General features: G+C 41.2%; 1 long non-coding RNA gene across 1 annotated transcript; it reads left to right on the top strand.

The window, feature by feature from the left end:
- Positions 1–6,148: 6,148 nt before the first annotated feature.
- On the top strand, positions 6,149–8,220 carry LOC132599719 (uncharacterized). Its single transcript, XR_009566966.1, has 3 exons — positions 6,149–6,557; positions 7,197–7,268; positions 8,175–8,220. It is a non-coding gene; the product is annotated as an uncharacterized LOC132599719 (long non-coding RNA).
- The last annotated feature ends 17,169 nt before the right edge of the window (positions 8,221–25,389 follow it).

Genomic DNA, 25,389 nt, shown 5'->3' with positions numbered 1-25,389 from the left:
GATCCTTCTTTTGGCATGTCTAAGTGTTTTAGGATCGGATTCGGGCCTCAAAAGACCTTCTTGGCCATCGGAATCCGCAAGAGAAAATCTCAGTTTTTCCCTCAGTAAAATTGAACCATTTTGATATGCTTTTCCTGAAAGTATGTAGACTTTCTCTAAACTCCTTGAAAAGCTATAGAATGTCCGTAGAACCTTTATAGGTGACCCCATAAGCTCAAAGGGCGTAATTTGAGCCCACCGCCTTGCTTGTTCCGAGGTGGGCCCGCTATTCCCGATTTTGCCCTTAATGTACTAAAGTCCCCTCTTTGAACGATTTTTGAAAGAAATGTTTCGACTACCCTTTTAATTACCTAACTAATATGGTTTTAAATATTCCATTAAGTCTGATAAATTATTTTGATACTCGAAACTCATTTACTATGATTCCTTCCGACTTCATCGGATCGGTTTATCTTTGATATGCCTCATCGAGTCTATGGAAACATTTATGATAATTTACTTGCATTAGTTTCTCACGACTCTATTCGTGGATACCCCAATGTTTCCCACACTGAGCCCGGGCCAGGATATGTTGTCAAGCGTGATCCTCTGCATTGTTCGCCGTGCCTCGATGTGAGGGGGCAGGTATACGCGTACATGGGTTTGTGGAGTATGCTGTGCCATGTACGCTTGTTCTGATATGATTTACTATGGCCATCTGCTATGATATGTTATGTTATGGGGTTATGCCCCTATTCGGATTCTTCTGTGTTGTGGCACCAGCGTCGGGAGGGTGGCCACGTTCTGTCGGCCGAGTCCCTTGGCAGGGGCCGGATTTGATATGACATATGTTCTGTACACACTCTGCATGTTTTGGAAATATGTATCTGATACTTTGGATTTTCCATTTACTTTCTGTATGTTCTGCACCAGTTATGATTTTGTTTCTGCAACTCAGGCTTTACATATTCAGTACATATTTCGTACTGACCCCCTTTTCTTCGGGGGCTGCGTTTTCATGCCGCGCAGGTACCGACGACAGGTTTGCTGATCCGTCTGCTTAGGATCTCATTCTGCTATTTTTGGAGCGCTCTTTTATTCAGAGCCATCTTTTGGTATAGTCTGTCACTTCTATATATGTATATTCTCGTTCATGGGTACGGCGGGGCCCTGTCCCGTCATAGGATTCTGTTGGTTCGTTAGAGGTCTGTGGACATGTTGTGGGTTGGGATCTTTCTGTACAGTTGGGTGCTTATGTTGTGTTTGGGCGATCCCATTCGCCGCGGCGGCCGGTCCGCATATATTTAGATGTTGCTTTGTTGGCCCTGTGTGGCCTTTGTTGGTATTTTCTGCGTGCAGGATATGTGGGATAGTCCATAAAACAAAGGAAACTCTGCCAAAATTTTTCTAAAAATTAGCTAAATTTGAAATGAAGCCTTGTCGGCTTCTGCCATATACTAGAATGCGTTTGAGTGCCCAGATCGGGCACTAGTCATGGCCTACGGGGTTGGGTCGTGACAAAAGTGGTATCAGAGCGGTTCGTCCTCGGAATGTCTACAGACCGTGTCTAGTAGAGTCTTGTTTATCGGTGTGTTGTGCACCACACCTATAAATAGGAGGCTACAGGGCATTTAGGATACTACCCTTCTTTCTGTCTTAGATCGTGCGATAGAGCTGTGTTATCAGGATGATTCCTCCCTAAGGAATTGTTACATTTGCAGTTATGCCTCCAAAGAAGGCGACAGCGGCCCAAAAGGCCAAGGCAGCAGCTGTGGGAGAGACTAGTCAGGCCCAGAGGGTTACCAGGGCCCATGCTCATATTGCTCCTGATATTTTGCCCCCGGCAGAGGGCTCTTCCACCCCGCCACACGTAGAGGATATTGGAGCAGCAGCGGCTGGAGGTCGAGGGGCGGCTCCACCGCCAGCTCCCGAGATTCCAGTACCTGAGCCTCCAGCTCCACGGCCAGGGACTGAGGATCAGACTATGAGAGAGGCAGTCCAGCTATTGACTAGACTTGTGGCAGGACAGGTTCAGGGGCATGGACAGGGAGGTGACCGGGCTTACAGGCGTGACAGTTCGAGAGCCCGTGAGTTCTTGACTTGTGGCCCTCCAGAGTTCTTCGGGACAAAGCCCGAGGAGGATCCCGAGGAGTTCATCAGGAAGATGCGGCGCACCTTACAGTTTATTAATGCTTCCGAGACAGAGTCAGTTGCATTGGCTTCGTACCGGTTATATGATGTAGCGGCAAATTGGTACGAGTGATGGGAGTTATCCAGAGGCGACGGCGCTCCCCCAGCAGTTTGGGATGATTTTTCTCAGGCTTTTCTTAGCCACTTTCTGCCTCCGGAGCTACGGCGAGCCAAGGCTGACAGATTCTTATTGCTGAGACAGAGGGGTCGCAGTGTTCGAGAGTATAGTATGGAGTTCGACTCATTGGCCCGATACGCACCCACTGTGGTAGCTACTATGGCTGACAGGATGCACAGGTACATTATGGGGCTGGACCGTTATTTTGTCGACAGCTGTTTGGTATTGGCTGCTCAGCCCGGCATGGATATTGCCCGGATTCAGGCCCACGCCCAGGGCATGGAGGACCGGCATAGGGAGCGTCAGCCTGATAGAGGCCAGGATCGGAGACAGCCCAAGAGGGCCAGATCATCTGGGTATTCTGGAGATTTTCGGGGCAGGCAGCCTCAGCAGCCGCAGCAGCCTAGCAGACATCCATCCCAGCCGGCACAGAGCGCACCTCCATAGCCTACAAGTCGCAGATTTGATAGCCCAGGTTATTCAGGAGCAGGTCAGAGCTCCAGGGCTTCAGGTTCGCGGACAGACAGGGGTTCTGGTCAGACGAGGCCACCTAGGCCTCAGTGTTCTTACTGTGGCAGATACCATCCTGGGGAGTGCTACAGAGCCACCGGTGCATGTTTTTCTTGTGGCCGTCAGGGCCATTCTGTGAGACATTGCCCGTATAAGGGTAGTTCGGGTGGTGCAGCGCAGCCGACCGGATCAGCCGCCGGGTCTTCATCTTCATCAGTGGCTATGCGCCCTACGGGGCCAGGTACTTCAGCACCAGCGGGTCGCGGCAGAGGCCGTGGTGGAGCTTCGGGTACTAGCGGTCCTTCGAACCGCATCTATGCTCTGTCCAGCCGCCAGGATCAGGAGGCATCGCCTAATGTCGTTACAGGTACATTATCAGTTTTCTCTCGATCTGTGTATGCATTGATTGATCCAGGTTCGACCTTGTCATATATTTCGCCTCTGGTTGCTAGTAAAATTGGTATAACGTCTGAACCTATAGAGCCGTTTGAGGTAGCCACACCGATTGGGGACTTTATTGTAGCAAAGCAGGTATATAAGAACTGTTCTGTAATTGTATGTGGCCGTGACACTAAGGCAGATCTGGTGGAGTTAGATATGGTCGAGTTCGATGTTATTATGGGAATGGACTGGCTAGCCTCCTGTTATGCAAATGTTGATTGCCAAAATAAGGTAGTTCGTTTCCAGTTTCCTGGGGAGCCAGTTATAGAATGGGCCGGTAATACAGCATCGCCGAAAGGTAAGTTTATTTCATACCTTAAGGCAAAGAAAATGATCAGAAAGGGTTATTTTTATCATCTGGTTCGGGTACAAGACTTGACAGCAGAAACGCCGACTCTTCAGTCAGTTCCCGTGGTTAATGAATTTCTAGATGTGTTCCCAGAAGAGCTTCCAGGCCTTCCTCCAGAGCGGGAGATAGATTTTACTATTGATTTGCTTCCAGATACTCAGCCGATATCTATTCCCCCGTACAGAATGGCACCGGCAGAATTGAAAGAACTGAAAGAGCAGTTGAAGGATCTGTTAGAAAAAGGCTTCATTAGACCCAGCACTTCGCCTTGGGGAGCCCCGGTATTATTTGTGCGTAAGAAAGACGGGTCGTTGCGTATGTGTATTGATTATCGACAGCTGAATAAGGTAACCATAAAGAATAAATACCCCCTCCCCAGAATTGACGATTTGTTTGATCAGTTACAGGGCGCCAAGTATTTTTCGAAGATAGATCTTCGGTCTGGCTATCATCAGGTACGGGTACGGGAGGCCGATATTCCGAAGACAGCATTCCGGACCAGATACGGGCATTATGAATTCAGAGTTATGTCTTTTGGGCTGACTAATGCTCCTGCGGTATTCATGGATTTAATGAACCGGGTATTCAGGCCATTCTTGGATATGTTCGTAATTGTATTTATCGATGACATTCTGGTCTATTCTCGGTCCGAGGCAGAGCACGCAGATCATCTGAGAGCGGTATTAGGGGTACTTCGGCATCAGAAATTATATGCCAAATTTTCTAAATGTGAATTCTGGCTGGCTTCAGTGGCATTCCTGGGCCATATTATTGCAGCTGATGGTGTCCGGGTGGATACACAGAAGATTGATGCCGTGAAAAATTGGCCCAGACCCACGACGCCCACAGAGGTACGTAGTTTCCTGGGGTTAGCAGGCTATTACAGAAGATTTGTGGAAAAGTTTGCTTCGATTTCAGCGCCTTTGACAAGGCTAACTCAGAAGGGAGCCAAGTTCGAGTGGACTGATGCTTGCGAACGAAGCTTCCAGTTGCTGAAAGAGAAGCTGACCACAGCCCCAGTTCTGACTCTTCCAGAGGGACCCGATGGATATGTTATTTATTGTGACGCTTCTGGCGTGGGATTGGGCTGTGTATTGATGCAGCACGGCAGAGTTATAGCTTATGCTTCTCGGCAATTGAAAAAGCATGAAAGGAATTACCCTACTCACGATCTGGAGCTTGCGGCGGTGATCCATGCCCTGAAGATATGGAGACATTATTTATATGGCGTTCATGTTGATATCTATACAGATCATAAGAGTCTCCAGTATATTTTCAGGCAGAAAGAGCTTAATTTGCGGCAGCGGAGGTGGCTGGAGCTCCTGAAAGACTATGATGTGGATATTCTGTATCATCCGGGCAAGGCTAATGTTGTTGCAGATGCGCTTAGCCGGAAATCTATGGGCAGCTTGGTCGATTTACAGCCAGACAGGAGAGAGATAGTACGTGACATTCATCAGTTGGCTAACCTTGGGGTTCGTCTGGTCGATTCTGGAGGTACACAGATTTCTGTCCGAGGGGTTTCTGAATCATCTATTAAGGAAGATATCAAACGGCATCAATATGAAGATCCTGTTTTGGCACAGTACAGAGACACAGCCTATGATAAGGAGAAGACTCCGTTCGAGTTCACTCCGGACGGGACTTTATTATTTAGGGGCAGGTTGTGTGTACCTGATATTGCAGGCCTTCGGCAGCAGGTTATGAGCGAGGCACATTATGCTCGCTATTCGGTCCATCCTGGGTCTACGAAGATGTACCATGATCTCCGATGCTTATACTGGTGGGATGGCATGAAACGGGATATCGCAGAGTTCGTCGCCCAGTGTCCCAATTGTCAGCAGGTCAAGATTGAACACCAGAAGCCGGGTGGACTGTTGCAGGAAATGGAAATTCCGACGTGGAAGTGGGAGATCATTAATATGGACTTCATTACAGGGTTGCCTCGCACTCCACGGAAGTATGATTCCATCTGGGTTATTGTTGATAGGCTGACAAAATCAGCCCATTTTCTCCCCGTCAGGACTACTTATTCCGCCGAGGATTATGCCAGGCTTTATATTAAAGAGATAGTGAAGCTTCATGGAGTTCCTATATCTATTATCACTGACAGAGGTGCTCAGTTCACGGCGAACTTCTGGAGATCTTTTCAGGAAGGATTAGGGACTCAGCTGAGCCAGAGCACAGCTTTCCATCCTCAGAGTGACGGACAGGCTGAGCGCACTATCCAGACGCTTGAAGATATGTTGCGAGCCTGTGTTATTGATTTCAGAGGTAGCTGGGAGGATCACTTGCCATTGATTGAATTTTCTTATAATAACAGCTACCATTCCAGCATCCAGATGGCTCCGTACGAGGCTTTATATGGTAGGAAATGCAGGTCACCTATTGGCTGGTTCGATATTGGCGAGACAGAATTAATCGGCCCAGATATGGTCCAGCAGGCAGTTGATAAGGTGAAACTTATCCGAGAGCGACTATTGGCAGCCCAGAGTCGACAGAAATCATACGCTGATAAACGGCGTCGTCCTTTGGAATTCCAGGTTGGTGATTAGGTATTTCTAAAGGTATCGCCTATGAAAGGCGTAATGCGATTCGGCAGAAAGGGTAAGCTTAGTCCGCGTTATATTGGGCCTTATCAGATTATTAGAAAAATTGGGAATGTCGCCTATGAGTTAGATTTGCCATCTGATTTGGAAGCGGTACATCCGGTATTCCATGTGTCTATGCTCCGCAAATGCATTGGTGATCCCTCCAGAATATTTCCTGCGGATGATATTCAGGTGACGGAGCAGTTATCTTATGAGGAGCAGCCCGTAGCTATTTTGGACCGTCAGGTACGGAGGCTCCGTAATAAGGATGTAGCCTCTGTTAAGGTACTGTGGCGGAACGAGAATAGGGAGGAAATGACCTGGGAGTCCGAGGAAGAAATGAAGAAGAAATATCCTCATCTGTTCCCTATGCCCACAGGTAACCTTGAATCCCTACTTAATTTCATTTCAATGCCAATCGTATGTCATATGTGTTGTTTGTAACCATGAACTCCCCCAAAGTGTTTTCAAACCCTATAAGATTAATTTTACATTCGAGGACGAATGTTCTAAAGGGGGGGAGGATGTTATATCCCGTGTTTTCACACCTTTGGAAAATTGGAAATAATTTGGACTTGTAGGAAATAAGGTCATATTGAATTTATGTAACCCATGAGTTGTTCATGAAAGAATATTAATGTGGAAGTGTTGAAGAAGGCCAAGGGCAAAAATTGGAATTTCGGAAATTAGTTTCGGGAATTACAAATGGGATCTATAAGTCATTGGGCCAAAATAATTGAATGAAAAATTTAGGCCAACACTTAAGGGATGGCCGGCCATGTAGGCCCAAAACCCACCAATTTAATGAATATTTTCCATGTGTTGGAATTAATATATGAAGCCCTTATCTATTGGAATATTCAAGAAGCATAGAAAAGAAAGAACAAAACAAAAGAAGAGCAAAAATTGAAGGGAATTCGGCCAAACCCTCACAAATTCACCTTCAAAAATCTTCCTCCAAAAATTATTATCTTGTGGTTTGTCTACTAAATTAAGTGTCCTTTACAACTTGGTGTAGTTGGTTTGGAAGAAAGAGGACTTGTTTCTTCAAATTGACAACTCACTCAAGTGAAGAAGATTGGAGAAAAAGGTAAAAACTCATCCCTTTTTATTATGTTATGAAGGTTTGTTTGTGTTGTAGTATGTAGGGATGAGTAGAAAGTATGGAAATATGGAAGTTTGCAAAGTGGGTATATAGATATATATGCAGCCGTGTGTGTGCAATGTGGTGTAGGCAAAAATGAGTTGAATTTTATGTTGTATTCTAATTGTGGTTATGGTGGGAATTATATTGGAAGTGGAAGTTAAATTAATTTGGTTGAAGTTGTAAAATGGGCACTTGGCCGTGTGGCACTTCTTGAAGAAATGGGAATGAATTAATGTTGTTTAATATGTTAGTGGTGTTGTTGTGATCCTTGCAATGTAGATGAAGGTAAAATGATGTAAGTTTGCATTGAAATGGAATGTAGTGGCTTATGTCGTTTTAGAATGATTTTATGACATTATGAAAATAAAGTTATTAAGTTGCAAATTATGATGAGTATTGATGAAGTTGGAAGCTAGAAACATAGTATGAGTGTGTTTGTTAAAGATTAGAAGTTTCGGACGAGTTATGACTTTAGCGGAAAGTTTGTATATTATGTATATCGTATGACTATTTTGTGGAAATGCTATGAAATGCTTTTAAACTATGTTGTGGTGATCTAGATTGATAATGAATGTGAAATCGTTGAGCTTAGTTTGAAAGTTAAGGTTAAAGTGAATGTTATGGCATTATGTCGGCAAGTAGAACTAGTTATGTCATATTGTGTTTTGTATTGATTGTGGTTGTTGTGGGTGTTGTTGTTGGGTTGTTGTTGATTGATTTGGCCGAGTTGAATTCTCGGGGGTGCTATATGTATAGGGGAAATGCTGCCGAAATTTCGGTAGACAAATAAGAGTTGAATTGAATTTATAGCATCTATAACTTACAATTGGTAAATGTGACCATTTGCAGATTTTCGACGAAACGGAGAGTGAGCTTGGATAGGCTTAAAAAGCTCAAACGGTATGTAAAGCTACCCCGATCCTTCTTTTGGCATGTCTAAGTGTTTTAGGATCGGATTCGGGCCTCAAAAGACCTTCTTGGCCATCGGAATCCGCAAGAGAAAATCTCAGTTTTTCCCTCAGTAAAATTGAACCATTTTGATATGCTTTTCCTGAAAGTATGTAGACTTTCTCTAAACTCCTTGAAAAGCTATAGAATGTCCGTAGAACCTTTATACGTTACCCCATAAGCTCAAAGGGCGTAATTTGAGCCCACCGCCTTGCTTGTTCCGAGGTGGGCCCGCTATTCCCGGTTTTGCCCTTAATGTACTAAAGTCCCCTCTTTGAACGATTTTTGAAAGAAATGTTTCGACTACCCTTTTAATTACCTAACTAATATGGTTTTAAATATTCCATTAAGTCTGATAAATTATTTTGATACTCGAAACTCATTTACTATGATTCCTTCCGACTTCATCGGATCGGTTTATCTTTGATATGCCTCATCGAGTCTATGGAAACATTTATGATAATTTACTTGCATTAGTTTCTCACGACTCTATTCGTGGATACCCCAATGTTTCCCACACTGAGCCCGGGCCAGGATATGTTGTCAAGCGTGATCCTCTGCATTGTTCGCCGTGCCTCGATGTGAGGGGGCAGGTATACGCGTACATGGGTTTGTGGAGTATGCTGTGCCATGTACGCTTGTTCTGATATGATTTACTATGGCCATCTGCTATGATATGTTATGTTATGGGGTTATGCCCCTATTCTGATCCTTCTGTGTTGTGGCACCAGCGTCGGGAGGGTGGCCACGTTCTGTCGGCCGAGTCCCTTGGCAGGGGCCGGATTTGATATGACATATGTTCTGTACACACTCTGCATGTTTTGGAAATATGTATCTGATACTTTGGATTTTCCATTTACTTTCTGTATGTTCTGCACCAGTTATGATTTTGTTTCTGCAACTCAGGCTTTACATATTCAGTACATATTTCGTACTGACCCCCTTTTCTTCGGGAGCTGCGTTTTCATGCCGCGCAGGTACCGACGACAGGTTTGCTGATCCGTCTGCTTAGGATCTCATTCTGCTATTTTTGGAGCGCTCTTTTATTCAGAGCCATCTTTTGGTATAGTCTGTCACTTCTATATATGTATATTCTCGTTCATGGGTACGGCGCGGCCCTGTCCCGTCATAGGATTCTGTTGGTTCGTTAGAGGTCTGTGGACATGTTGTGGGTTGGGATCTTTCTGTACAGTTGGGTGCTTATGTTGTGTTTGGGCGATCCCATTCGCCGCGGCGGCCGGTCCGCATATATTTAGATGTTGCTTTGTTGGCCCTGTGTGGCCTTTGTTGGTATTTTCTGCGTGCAGGATATGTGGGATAGTCCATAAAACAAAGGAAACTCTGCCAAAATTTTTCTAAAAATTAGCTAAATTTGAAATGAAGCCTTGTCGGCTTCTGCCATATACTAGAATGCGTTTGAGTGCCCAGATCGGGCACTAGTCATGGCCTACGGGGTTGGGTCGTGACAACCTCGAAAGTTTTTCCATTGATGCACAGTGAATAGACTAACGAAGAGCACGAGTATACGGTATTTTGATAAGTAAGGAATGACATTGGATGACTCTAGATAAGATTTCAAAGATGTTCGAGATAGGGGAAGAAAGTTATCAAAAGAAGGCAAGGCATACGATAGGTAACGGAAAGGAATTACAAGTAACGAGGATTTAATGATGTCTTGGAGAAGAGAGATAATGTCCCTTATATTGGTATTGAGGTGTTAAACAAGTGTTAGGAAGGTTCCATAAGGATTGGAGATCAAACGAGTCGACGAAAACGAACTTCGGAACACTGGGGATTATACGGCCAAACATACTGGCCGTATAAAATGTACGAACCGTATGTTGGTGCGTATACCTGGTCGGGGACAGATTGGTTCATTAAATAAAGGATCCAAGTTTCATTTCATTTTATTTCCATATCACACCCCTTCTCTCTAAAACATCTCTCTACATTTATTCCATAAGAATTCAAGAGGTATTAGTGATCAACAACATAAACTAAGTGAATCAAGTGTAAGAAACCCATTAAAAGAACATCCAAGTCAAGAAATCTCATTGGAGCTGAACTAGGGTTTTTGCTCAAGTGAAGTATTTCCACTCAAGCTTGTTCCTACAACATCTAAGGTAAGCTTTATGGTATTTCTATGTTTTTTATGGTATTTGAGAGTTGAAATACTTGGATTGTGGAAGGTTATAGAAAAATGGGTCATGAATGTGGAATAGTGCCATTTTGAGTAATAGCTTGAATTGAGTTATGATTCTTGATGTGTTGTGATATGAATATGTTATAAATGATGTTAAGAACGTGAGATAGACATTGTATATGAATGAATGTAAATGTGTGTTATGACCATGGGTAATGTGGATGAATAGAGACTATTGTTATGATATTGTGAATGTGTTATATCCGATATGGAGGCATGTCGTATAAATAAAGGAGATTTTGTCCGATTTTCTCTAAGTTTAAGTCGTGTATGCTAGCCATCGATTTCTAATGATAGTATGACTTTAATAAAGGTAGAACGTGAGCGTTGAAGGAGAACGTGCAAGCGGTAAAATAGTTGAACGGAAAGGTATGTAAGGCTAACCTTTCTTTCATAAGGCATGGTTCTTGGGCCAATAATGTAAATCTTCTATAAGTCTATGATGTCCTCCAAATGATTCTATCTTCAAAGCTACAAGCTTATTGTCACGACCCAGCCCCGTGGGCCGCGACTGGCACCCTACCTGGGTACCCAGACCAAATCGCATATTCATTTCCGAATCCAAACTTATTTCAGAATTTTCAAGAAGTTATATCACACATAATTTATATCGAAAATATGTCTTAAGCGGTCATATCAAATCAAACTCAAACAAAGCGGCGGAATAGGCATCGCCGGTCAAAATACAAATATATACAGAAGGGCCATTTGGGGCCATCATATCAAACAGGCCGCTTTAAGACCCGAAAGCAAAATCAGACAACATACACATAGGACCCTCGCCCCACAAATATGACTACAGGCCTCTACGAATTCAAAACATAACATATGGCGAGACAGGGCCCCGCCGTACCCAAACTGTCAAATATACAAAGGATATACAGAGTAGAGGAGTCTGTACCAAGAGTGGACTCCGGACCCAGTAAGAGTACTCCGAAAAGCAAGAAGTGAAGCCTACTGCGGAGGATCACCGATATCTGCTCCTGCGGGCATAAAACGCAGCCCCCGAAGAAAGGGGGTCAGTACGAAATATGTACTGAGTATGTAAAGCACGGAGTACAGAATTATAGATCAAAACCGAAAGCAAATCAAATGTCAAAGTGGGGTACAAACTGGTATGTCAAAATCTGTGTCGAAATAATATACATGTATTTTATGCAAACAAAATCATGCAAACGCTTAAGAACGTGGTCGCCACTCCGACGCTGGCGCCACACACAACATAACACCAGAAGGTTTCAAATCTCCGTACATCCCCGAACATAATCATAATCATCGGTGAGCGTATCGCATCACGAGCCATATCACAGCATAACTCCAAACGGAACCCGGCCCTATGGCGAAGCCTCGGGAACCGTAACACAGCATACGGCCGAATTTATCATACAACGCACGAATCAAAACCGGCCCGGGAACCGGTGAACGAAGTCATAATAAGGCACGAGCGGAGTCGTGAGCAAACAAATGCAAATCGTATTTCAAAATAGTGTTTCAAAACAAAGTAAACTCATAAATCATATCCTATTACAAAATAGTCGAATACTTAGTCGACATAAGGTTTCGTTTTGCAAAACAATTCCAAAATGGTCCATATAGTTCAAAACCTGGATTAGTGCATCGAATAGTCCAAACATACCCCGTGGAAGGATGTTCCAAAGATCAGAAGTGGTACGTTCAACTCTATTCTCAAAGATGGCCCGAAGGGCAAATCGGGCATTTTGGGGTAGCGGACCCACCTCGAGTCGAAGTGAGGTGGCGAACATATTCTTTTTCGAGCAGTAATATGCCAAAGGTCATACATAATCATTTCTAGGTTACCCGACCACATTTCGATAGGTTTCGGACGAATAATGGCATTCTAGCCAAAAGGGAGCCTTTAGGCTTCAATCGAATTGAATGAATAGTAACTTTCCTGTGGATCGGGTTTCGAGGAGCAGAAATGCTCCGGAAGGTCTCATATTCAACCAACACACTAAGATATGCCAAATAAAGAATTGGGAAGCTTTACATACCTCACAGACGTCGTAAGCTCCTCCAAATGCCTCGTCCCGTTTCGTCAAAAATCTGCAAATGGTCAAAGTTACCAAATGAGATCCTTAGGCTTAGAAATGCCTTTAACTTCATAATTGCCTACCGAAATTTCGGCAGCATTTCCCCTATAAATCTAACATCCCCGAGGCGTAGCTCGGCTCAAATTAACCAACTACAACAGCCCACACATCAACAACCAAACCAAACAACAATCAAACCATTCTAGCTTTAAAGTTCTACATGACTTCTAAAGTTGGCAACTTTCCATTCAAACGTTCAAAATCCCGATTCTATATTCACATAATTGTATTCATTTAACCATCCAACACTAGTCAAACACATTCCAAATTCAATCTAAGCCATACACGAATTTGCACCAAAATCGATTTATTTCCATAATTCTTCAAAACGCTAAAATTCACAACGAACATTCTAACTAACGTCGTTTCATTCCGAATTCATCAACATTGATATAGATTCATATCTAAAGTCTATAACACCCAAGATATACATTGATATACATAAAAATACCGAAGGTATACGCTTTCCGATAATACTCAAAATCATTTTCTCGACGCCAATTTCATTCACCAATTAATCATTTACAATATAAGGATCACCACAACACATTATACCAACTTAACCAAGATCAATTCACACCAATCTCCCTATCTATGGCTCACGGCCAAACTCACTACAAACACACACCCACACGTTTCCATTTATGTCCAAACTACGGGATTCTCGTCTACTTCCAATCCTTAGCACATTCATAGCAATTCTATAACATTAGAGGGGCAAGATTCTTACCTTTTACTAACTTTCCGACTTGTCGCAAACGGAATCCTCGTGCCAAACCAATTATACCACGTCGGAGAGCGTCTTGAGTACTTCTTAATTATGTGGAAGCCAAGATTTTTGGATCACACACAAGCCTGGAATCTTTTCTTTCTTTCCTCCTTTGCACTCGGCCGAAACCCCTTTTTGTGGTGAGTTCTTGATTTTTATTTTTTTTTGATCTAGAATTTGTTAAGTCCTCCTAGTATATATCCACAATATTGATCATGTGCATAGCACATGATCATTAAACAAGGGGCTTGGGCCATGTATATGGCCGGCCACCCCAAGTCCTTTGGGCCTAACTTTGTGTCATTTTTTTTTTCCTTGGCCCAATTCCTAAAATGCCCCGTTTTGTAATTCCCGAAACTAATTTCCGAAGTTCCAAGTTTGTCCTCGGACCTCCCCGAGGTCTTAGCATTAAAGATTCCATAACCAACATAATCATATTCACAAAAATTAATTTATGTCCTTCTAACACCCGAGTCACCATTATTTCCCGATTTGCAATTATGCAAAAACGTGGGACATAACACTTATGATTCTTGATATGTATTATGATTGTACTAAGTTCCCCATATGACGAGTAATCTTATAAGGATAGATGTAATGAACGACGATGATAATGATAATGATAACGATAACGACGATAATAGCGATAACGATAACGATAATGATAGTGATGATAATAGAAAAGATGCTTATGAGCTATTATGTATATGTATCTATGTATGACTATTATGGAACCCCGAGCTTATAAGGCCGGGTAGAATATGTATATATTGATGTATAGCGCGCACACCTCTGCAGATGGTACGGATAACCCTGAAGCCTTGGTAGGGCCAGGTATGTGTAACCTTGAGCTTTGGTTGGCCAAGTATATATGATAACCCAGCCTAGTCATGGTCGGGTATGTGAAACACTGAACCTTCGTGGTCGGGCATGCTATGTAAATGTTATGTATATGATATAGACATGAGTATGAATACGAATATGAATAAGACTATGTATATGAATACGATTATGGACGCAATCTAAATGAGTACGGATACGAATATGGATGTATGTACACAAATACGTGCTAGAAATGGAAGGTCCCCATGAGAAGCAAGTAAGTGCTTATGACGATGATACGATTATTTCCCATCTTATGCCTCTTCTTATGTTGTGTATTATGCTTCTATGTTGATATTGATCATGGTTTACATACTCAGTACATTCTTCGTACTGACGTCCTTTTGTTTGTGGATACTGCGTCATGCCCGCAGGTGCCCAGGGAGACAGACTTGATCCATAGCTACATTTCTCAGGGACTACATAGCGGAGCTCCATTTCATTCAGAGCTATAACTTTTGGTACTTATTCTTTTGTGTACATATTTATGGGCATAGCGGGGTCCTGTCCCGCCTATATGATATGACATACTCTCCTTAGAGGCTCGGATACATGTGTATATGGTTTGATGTGTTTGGCCTTGTCGGCCTATATTTTGGATTTTCATTTTGTAAGCCTCGTCGGCTTATGTACATTGATATGGGCATAGATGCCAATGATGATATAGAGGTAGTGTTGTCCAATGGGACTATTATGATTGATGAATGGAAATGTACGATTTAGTATGTGGCTCACCTAGATGTAAATGTAAAGGTATGATAAGAGGTGCCCGGGTGGGCTAGCACCGGGTGCCCGTCGCGGCCCTCCGGTTGGGTCGTGAAAATTATGCCAAGTAAATTCCTCTTATTCCTAAGTGAATTTATTAAACAAGTTTTAAAGCCTTGATTTCTTATTATTTGTTCTTACCTAACCCTAGCTATTTTCCCAAATAAACTAAAGTTTTTGGCATTAGCTAATGTTTGCAATCACTAACTATATGATGAAAACGAAGAACAAATAAATGCTAACAATGCATTATGCGTATATCATTCCTGATCCCCAATCACAAAACACCCATCCTTGGGTTCACAACCTTATTAAAGGTGTTTAGCTACTCATGGAAACAAGAAAACAATAAAATATTGAAGATCACATAATTGAATTTTGTATTTAACTTACGAATAAAACTTAAAAGTAATGAATGTATTTGTCTTGAAAATCTTCAAAAGTAATAGCAACTCAAAAGTAATTACTACAAGTCTAAAACTCTAGATGTCTGAAAAATAAAACCTAAATAAGTATTTATACAAGTTAAACTCGGAATAATCAATCCCAGTCTTGTTCCAGCTCGGCTTTCATTTTGACGGGCCGTCGTTGAGCTTCGACGGTCGTCGACCTATGGACGTGCATGTCGATGATCTGATGACAACTTTTCAATTCGCAGGACTTCCATCGTCGAGGTACTTTGACGGACCGTCGATCGTGTTGACAGTGCAGGTCGATGGTCTGATGACATATTTCACTCTACAGGAACTTGATCGACGAGACAACTTGACGGACCGTTGAGCATGTTGACGGTCCGTCCTTAGTTCATTTCAGATCAGAATACTTGATTTTCTCATTTTTCGCTTGACAAGCATTCTAACTTCAAAATAGCTGCACAGCACACAAAACACGTCAAACTAACACAAACTTACTTGAAAACAAGTATAACTTCGAGTAAAAAAGTATTAGATGTGCCATAATTTCACGGCACATCAGACTACATTGTCCATTATATTAGATCGAGGTGCTCAGTTCACAACAAATTTTTGAAAGTCGTTTCAGAAGGGATTGGGTACCAGGATGAATCTCAATACCGCCTTTCACCATTAGACATATGGCTAGGTAAAGCGCACTATTCAAACGCTCAAGGATATATTTAGAGCATATGTCATAGATTTTAAAGGTAACTGGGATGATCACTTGCCTCTTATTGAATACGCATATAATAATAGCTATCATTGCAGTATCAAGATTGTACCGTTTGAAGCCCTATGACGAAGGTGTAGATCACCTATTCGCTAGTTTGAAGTTGTTGAAGCAGAGTTGTTAGGGCCAGATTTGGTCCATTGGTATACGAAAAAGGTTAAGTTGATGCAATAGATTTTGAGAACAGCTCAGAGATGCAAAAAGTCCTATTTGGATGTGTGACGTAGAGACTTAGAGTTTCATGTAGGTAATAGGGTGTTTCTGAAAGTTTCGCCTATAAAAGTGTTATGAGATTAGGGAAGAAAATGATACTTATTCTCTGATATATTAGGCCATACAGGATCCTATGAATGATCGCTCAAGTATCTTATGAGCTATAGTTACCACAGGAGTTGGTTGTTGTACTGTTATAGCCCGTATTTCGTACAATCAGACATTTCAAGATAATCGCGATAAGTTAAGGGTAAGGCTATATTTTGATCTTGTTTAACACATAAGTTTCTTATGAATATTATTGGTATGGAAATATTAAGAAAGGCTAGGGGTAAAAAGGGAAATTCACAAGGTGGTTCATGGTAATATTGAGGAAAGGTTAGGGATAAAAAGGGAAAATAAAAGGAAGAAAATTAGTCTTGAAAATCACATATGGCCGTGTGGCCTATGTGGACCCCACTCATGGCTTGGCCAATTGCTTCAAGCCATGAGTAGGGCATGTGTATGTTTTGTATTTGTAGGAGCCTTATATATATATATAGATAATTGACCACAAGAAAGACTAGTTCATCTTTTAATTTAGAAGCTTGGAGAAGAGAAAAACTTGAAGAAAAAAAAAAGACCATTCGGCCATACCTAGCCGAGCAAGAACCTTGGGAAAAATTGATCAAAAAAATTATTTTCTTCTAGAAATTCAACCAATTGGAAGGTCCTCTTTAACGTGAGGTAGTTGTTGGAGTCAACAAACCATTTGTTTGTGCCAATTACAACCCTAGCCAAGCAAGAAAACAAGTGGAAAAAGGTAAGGTTTAATCTTCTCTTTCATGTGTTATAGATGATTTGTGCATGTTGTAGTGTGTAGAAATGGATGAAATTCATGAAATATATGTGTGTTGGTTGTAGCCGTGTGTGTGTTGTGTTGTGTAGGAATGAGGAACCATTTTTTACTTAGTATTTTGGTTGTGGTGTTATGGATTCTATGATGGAAATGAAAGTCTAATAATTCTAGTTGAAGTTGTAATGGTTGGAGAGTTGTTTTAGAAGCTAATGCGACATTAATACCACTTCTTGTATTTATGGAAATTAATGTTGTTAGCGTGTGAATTGTTGGTGTAGTTTATGAATTTGAAAGAAGGGAATGTGTTGTTATTGCTCTTGTTGCATTTGGAAGGTTTCGGGTAGTGTGTGTTGGTTGGGCCGTTTGAAACATTGTGCGGATTGTTTGAAGTGTTCTTGAATATTGTTTGAATGGTTTTGGATTAATACTTGAATATGTGAGCAATTATGAATTGAGCATGAATGAAACGCCATCGAAGTATGTAAAAAGAGAGTTACTAAAGTTAGAATGTATTATAAATTGATTGTGAAAGTTGGAAATATGGTTGTTGGTATTGTTGTTGATGATTTGGCCGAGTTAGATTCTCGGGGTTGGTTGTATTTACAAGGGAAATGCTGCCGAAATTTTGGCAGATTATAAGTGAATTTATTTGAGAAACTAAGACAAGTGTGTGACGATGAGTCTAATGATTGTGTGAATACTCTTGAATGTAGACTAGCGAGCTTGGACAAATAAGCGTAGCTAATAGGACGTGGAACAGGTATGTAAGGCTTACCCTTTCTTTCTTTTGGCATGATCCTTGTGAAACAAACAGACAAAGTATATGTATGATTTCAAAGAAACTCCTATTCTTAGAGCCACTAGGATGGCTAATGTTCTTGACTTCCGAAAACTGTTTTGCTATGTCTTGATATGTGTGTATGGTTCCAAAAGTTCTATTTTGATTTGATCCATAGTGATATTCGAAAGGTATTTGGTATGACTATTGCTTTGATTTTCCAAAGATAGCTTCTGAAACGTTCAAAGAGGTTTCTGTAAGGGACAACGTCCATAACTTTCTCATACTAACTCGGATTGAGTCGAAACGTGTTTATGATCCGCAAGTGTCGATTTGTGTACTTACCTATCGAGTCTTTAAAATTGTTTAAAATGCATATAGTTTCTCACTACTCTGCTCGTGCATGCCTCAATATGTCCTTCACTGCGTCCCGGGCCAGGGCATGTTCTCGTGCGTACTCCACTGCATTGTTCACCGCGTCCCTCACTAGAGGGTCGGGGCACGTTATATATATATATATATATATATGATATGATGACATGATGATATGATGACGGGGTGGCGGCCAGGATGGCATATGATGACTCTATTCACCGCGTCCCTCACTAGATGGCCGGGGCACGTTACATGCATATATAATACATAACATTGACATACATGATTTTATTCACCGCGTCCCTCACTAGAGGGCCGGGGCACGTTATATGTATATATGATATATGATGTTGGCATACATGATTTTCATTTCAAAGGGCAAGTGCATTGATGTTTTTAAAGTCATACTTGTTTTTGGTAAATCTCTGTTTCAGTTGTGATCCTCTTTACTGTATTTCATGCCTTACATGCTCAGTACATATTCCGTACTGACCCCCTTTCTTCGGGGGCTGCGTTTCATGCCACGCAGGTATATACAGATGAGTAGAAGCCATTATAGAAGATGTTCCAGCGGAATTGGCGAGCTCCATTTCCTCCTGGATTGTTGCCGAGTCAGAGTATTCATGCTATGGTATATTGGTCGATGTTAGAGACTTTGCAGACAGAGTCGTGGGTATAGAGTCGGGGGATTATATTAAAGAGTAGTCACATTACTATTCATGTTAAATTTTCCTTTTTATTGAACTAAATTTGATCAATTGATGTTGTATTTTTTAGGAAGGCCTTCTAGTGGCTTATTCATTTTGTTATGAACTATCACTTGCTGATTTGGTAAGATTGTATAAGAATTTGAAAAGTTTTGATAGTTTTCACAACATGTGGGGTTTTTATGTCTATAAGAGAAAATACAACTTAAGAAATCCAAATTGCATGTCCACACATGATTTCATGTCATGGTTTCAAATTATGATTTCAAATCATGTCCAAATGGCTGCTAAGAGTCACTAATACCCTTTTATATGTTAGTATTACTATCCTTAGGGAGTACTCGACCTGACTCACTAAAAGAAGCCATTAGTTGAGAATAGCCTACTTCTATCCTTATTCTTATTTATTTTAGACATTCCATCGTAAGGGAGCACAACTAAGACCCAAAATCATGACGAAGTTTAAATCTCTAGTTACTTAAGTTAATCAAGATGTTAATAGTCTAAAATAGCTATTACTGTTATAAAGTATTTTGTTAGATTACTAACTTAGTTAATTGGTATTACAAAGTGGATTGATAACTGAAAATATCATACTATCAAGGCCTCAACCATAATTTGAGCTCAGCATATGACAAAAATTGATATCATCCCAAGCTAACAACTGCATATCAAAGAAGTACCTAATCACCAAATGAATTCTTAAATACTTGACTAAACTACATTAAACTAAACGAAATCACTAATTAAGCTAAAATTAACTCAATATAGAACATAATTACTTAATCAAATAATTAACAGAGAATTAAACTAAAACAAGCACATAAATACATAAGAAACAGGAATTACTTGGAAAAGGGAGAAGAATTACCTTTCTTAGTGCAGCCTTGTCGAGATTTCTAAATTGGGGATCTTCCTTAAGGACCTCAGCTGTTATATCCCGTGTTTTCGCATAATTGAAAATTATGAAAATAATTAAGACTTGCATGTTATAAGAAAATAATTGATTTTAGTTAAAATGTCTATGTTGTTTATGAAAATATTGGTGTGGAAATGTGGAGGAGGTCCAAGGGCAAAAATTGGAATTTCGGAAATTAGTTTAGGGAATTACAAAACGAGATTTTACGAATTGGGCCAAGAAAAATTTGGAGAAAAATTTGAGCCCAAGTGTAAGGGGTGGCCGGCCAAGGCTTGGCCCAAGCCCCATTTTAAGTGGTCATGTGTTTACCACATGACCCTTAATCAAGTATATAGCATGCTTAGCCTTAGAATCTTCAAGAAAAATCAACAAAACAAAGCAAAAAAAAAAAAAGAGCTCAATAGCTCCCTTCGGCCGAACCCCTTTTCCCAACAACAAATAATTTTCCTTGCTTGGTTTTCAATCCAAAAATCTTGTTTTTCTTGTATTTGTAGTGTATGCAAGACGCTCTCCGACGTGATATAATTGGTTTGGCACAAGGGCGACGTTTGCGGCGGGTTGAAACTTGAAGGAAAGGTGAGAATTCATCCACTTTTGTGTTATGGAATTCGTATGAATGGTATGATGAATGGAATAAAATGAGAATTTTGTGGTAGTGATGTATGTGTGTGCAGCCGTGAGTGTGTGTGTGTTGGTATGTGGCCGTGAGCCATGTGAGTTGGGAGGGAAGGTGAATTGAATCCTATCTAGTTCGTTAGTTGCGTCGTTGTGGCATTTATGAAGTAAATGAATATTTAACGAGTTGATTTGGTAATGAAAATGGTTGCGGGTCCTTATGGGAAATTAGATGATTTTTGTTTTGTATTTTATATAATTGTGAAAGTAAGACTTTAAATGTGAATTATGGTTGTCGCGAATGGATGTGGAATGAAACAATGCGAGTTAGTAAGTTCGTCGTAGTTGTTGACGTTTTGGGATGCAATATGGAAAGTAGCGAATCGATTGAACTTATGTATATTGCTTGGAACTTAATTGGAATGTGTTTGAATAACCTTGAACGAGTAAATGAATTCAATAGCGTGGACATTAGTTTGGTATCGTGACGTTTGAATGAAATTTGTCGATTTATATAGAAAGAGAGAATATTGTCCTTAGAGTGATTTTGTTATGACTTATGATGTTCGTGATCTTATGGGTTGCTGTGTTGATATATATTGAGCCGAGTTAAGTCTCGGGGGCGTTAGATATATAGGGGAAATGCTGCCGAAATTTCGGTAGACAAAAATGAAGCTAAGCGAATTCGTAAGCCTTGAAATCTCTAATTGGTAACTTTGACCATTTGCAGATTCTGAGCGAAACGGGAACTGAGTTTTGGGCGAGCGTAAGATGCCTATAAGATATGTAAGGCTACCCACTCCTTCTCTTGGCATGTCTTAGGTATGCTAGGTTGATATCGGAACCCCGGGAGCAATCCTGCTCCTCGAAATCCGAATTCTAAACTGTCTACTATTCATTCAATTGAATTGAAGCTTAAAGACCTTATTTTGGCTAGAAAGGAACCAAATGTCTGAGACTTATGAAAACGTCGTCGGATCACTTCGAAACCTTTATGTATGATCCCATAGACCCCAAACGTCCGTAATTCATGTTCGCCACCTCGACTTGACCCGAGGTGGGCCCGCTAACCTCGAGATGCCTTATTTGTCCTATTAGGCTCTCCCTTTGGAGCAATTTTGATAAGGGGTCTTCGATTATGAAATTGTCTTCTATGAAAGGATGTTTTGATTACTATAATATACTAAGCTATACTTGAGCCACACGTACCACTTTGAGAACACTTATGTGAAATGAACTTCCGTACTAATTAATTATTCGACTACTTTAATTAATGAATTGACTTATGAAGTAATTAAGTTTTGAAAAGCTATTTTGATATACCAATTGCATTGTTTTCTCACGACTCCGCTCGTGCCCTTATTATGATTCGTTCACCGGTTCCCGGGCCGGTTATGATTCATGCTCATTATGATAAATTCGGCCGTATGCTGTGTTACGGTTCCCGAGACCTCGCCATAGGGCCGGGTTCCGTTTGGTGTTATGCTGTGATATGGCTGGTGATATGATATGCTGATATATGTGTGCTCGGGGATGTACGGAGATTTGAACCTTCTGGTGTTATGCTGTGTGTGGCACCAGCGTCGGAGTGGTGACCACGTTCCTGAGCTTTGCATGATTTCGTTTGCATTATGTATATATGATTTTGATACACATTTTGATATACTGTTCGGCATTTCTCTCTTTTGTATCCTGTTCGCTTTCAGTTGTGGCCTATACTTCTGTACTTCATGCTTTACATACTCAGTACACCCCCTTTCTTCGGGGGCCACGTTTCATGCCCGCAGGTACAGACGCCGGTGATCCACCACTGTAGGCTCCACTTCTGCTATTTCGGAGTACTCTCTTTGATTCGGAGTCCACCTTTGGTATATATATCTTTTGCTATGTATATATTTCTGTATATTTGACTATTTGGGTACGGCGGGGCCCTGTCCCGCCATATGATTCTGTCGGTCAGTTTAGAGGTCTGTGGACATGTCTGTGGGTTATTGTCTTTCTGTATGGTTATGTGTATATGTTGTTTGGGCGATCCCATACGCCGAGGCGGCCGGTCCGCATATGTTTATACGTTGCTTTGTTAGCCCTGTGTGGCCTTTGTTGGTGTTTGCTGTGTATAGGGCTATTTTGGATAGTCTGTAAAACAAAGGAAACTCTGCCGAAATTTTTCAAGAAATTATCTAAATTTGGAATACAGCCTTGTCGTCTTCTGCTATATATTTGAATGCATTTGATAGATGGGTTTGGGTGCCTAGATCGGGCACTAGTCACGGCCTACGGGGTTGGGTCGTGACAAAAGTGGTATCAGAGCAGTTTGTCCTCGGAATGTCTACAGGCCGTGTCTCGTAGAGTATTGTTTATCGGTGTGTTATGCACCACATCTATAAACAGGAGGCTACAGGGCATTAGGGTGTTACCTTTCTTTGGAATCTTAGATCGTGCGATAGAGCTGTGCTATTAAGATGATTCTGATCTGATTCATTATTGTGTTTGCAGTGATGCCTCCGAAGAAGGCAGTGGCGGCCCAGAAGGGCAAGGCAGGGATGGCAGGCACTAGTCAGGCACAGCGAGTTACCCGGGCTCGTGTTAATGATTTGCCCGAGGTTGTGCCCCATTCAGAGGGATCCGCTATACCACCGGCGGAGCCTGGAGCAGGTCCATCAGCAGCTCCAGGGGCCCGAGTACCCGTACCCGAGCCTCCAGCTCCTCACCCAGGGGCGGAGGACAGGACACTGAGAGAGGTTGTGCAGTTATTGACCACTCTGGTTGTTATATCCCGCAATTTTGCATATTTGAAAATTTGTTTGAAATAATTGTGACAAGCTAAAGACAAGGCTATATTTTGATTTGGTTCAATACATACATAAGTTGTTCATGAAAATATTGATGTAGAAAATAAGGAAGGAGACCAAGGGCAAAAATTGGAATTTTGGAAATTTGTTCCGGGAATTACAAAATAAGAATTTTAATGAATTGGGCTCACAAAATGGAAAGAAAAATGAGGCCCAATTTTAGAGGAGGTGGCCGGCCATTTTGAGGTCCAAGCCCATGGAATTTTATTAATTTCCATGTGCAAAATTATAATAAAGGACCATATATGAGTCATCTTCACTAGAAACTTCAAGAACACAAAATGAAATTGAGAGGAAAAAAGAAGAAGGCCTTACGGCCAAGAGAGAAGGAGGAAGAAATAAATTTTGTGTGCATCATCTTGGGTCCAAAAACCTTGTTCTTCTTGAATTAGTAACAAGCTCAAGACGCTCTTCAATGTGGTATAATTAGTTTGGCGAAAGAACCACGTTTGCGGAAAGTTGGAATTTAAAGAAAAGGTATGAATTCTATATTTTGTGTTATGGAATAAGTGTATGTGTTATAATAATTAGAATTAGATGAGAATCATGGAAGGATGGTGTGTGTGTGCATGGCGTGTATGTGTGTGTCAATGATGTGTTGGCCGTGAGCCATGTTGGTGTGGAGGAAAAATGAATTCAAGTTCATTTAGTTTGTTAGTTGTGTCGTTGTGACCTTTGTGATGCAAATAAAGGTTTAATGACTTGGATTGACATTGGAAGTGCTTGCATGTAATTATGAGAAATTATATTAATTTTTCATGATTTTATATGAGTATGGGATTAAGGTTTTAAATGTGAAATATGATTGTTGTTAGTAAGCTTGGAAGGAAAATAATGTGATTTGGAAGTTTAGGTGAATTATGGTGTTGGTGGAAATTTTGTATATTTTTGTATATCGTGTGTATATATTGTAGAAATGATACGAAACGCTTCCAAATGACATTGTAACGATATTGATTAGTAGTGAATATGAAAATATTGAGATTGGGTTGGAAATGTGAGATTGGAAATGAGAGTTGTTACACTAGGTTGGAAAGAGGACTAGTTATGCCTTATTGCGTTTTGTAGTTGTTGTTGGTATTGTTGTTGGGTTGATTGTTGTTATTCTGAGCCGAGTTGTATTCTCGGGGTTTCGCATTTATAGGGGAAGTGCTGCCGAAATTTCGGTAGGCAAGCGTTGGTTAAGGTTAGAAATTTTAAGTCTCATGAATAGTAACTGGTAAATGTGACCATTTGCAGTCTTTGGGCGAAACTGGAATCGAGTTTGGACGAGCGTAGGACGCAACCAAGGTATGTAAAGTCTTTTCCTTCATTCTTAGGCATGTTCTAAATGTAATAGGCTCAGACGCGAGTCTCAGAAACGACCCTGTTCCTCGAAATTCGATATTGAAATTGGCTCTAAATCTTTCAGTAAGATTGAACTAGTTTCCTCTAACTTGCCGCCAAATTGACCTATAAGTGTGCAACGTTTGCTAATGGAGCCGGAATGCCCTAAAACTCTCATGAACGACTCCATATTACTTATGATCCATAATTTCATGTATGTCCACTCGGCTCGGCCCAAGGTGGGCCCACGAAACATTGGCATTTTCTGTATGGTTCCGATTAACCCATTTCTGTCCGAAACTCACAGGTAACTCTTGGTTATTATTCTGTCCGCTATATGACAAGCGTTATGGCTATCGTTATGAGTCTCATAATATATTCTGACGTCTGGAGCGGTACTAGACATTTTATTTTGATATAATCTGTCGTGCCATTCCAAATGACATTTATGCGTATCTACTATGGATTTTGTCCGATTATTCGATTTGACCCATCATCTGGACTATTTCCGTTTCATTGAGTCTGTATGCATATGGTTTCTCATTAATCTGTTCGTGGATGCCTCAATGCTTCCTTCA

Source organism: Lycium barbarum, chromosome 6 (assembly GCF_019175385.1).
Source record: "Lycium barbarum isolate Lr01 chromosome 6, ASM1917538v2, whole genome shotgun sequence".
NCBI classification, from domain to species: Eukaryota; Viridiplantae; Streptophyta; class Magnoliopsida; order Solanales; family Solanaceae; genus Lycium; species Lycium barbarum.
The sequence above is the reverse complement of the archived record's forward strand: the minus strand, read 5'-3'. Positions and strand labels throughout refer to the sequence as shown.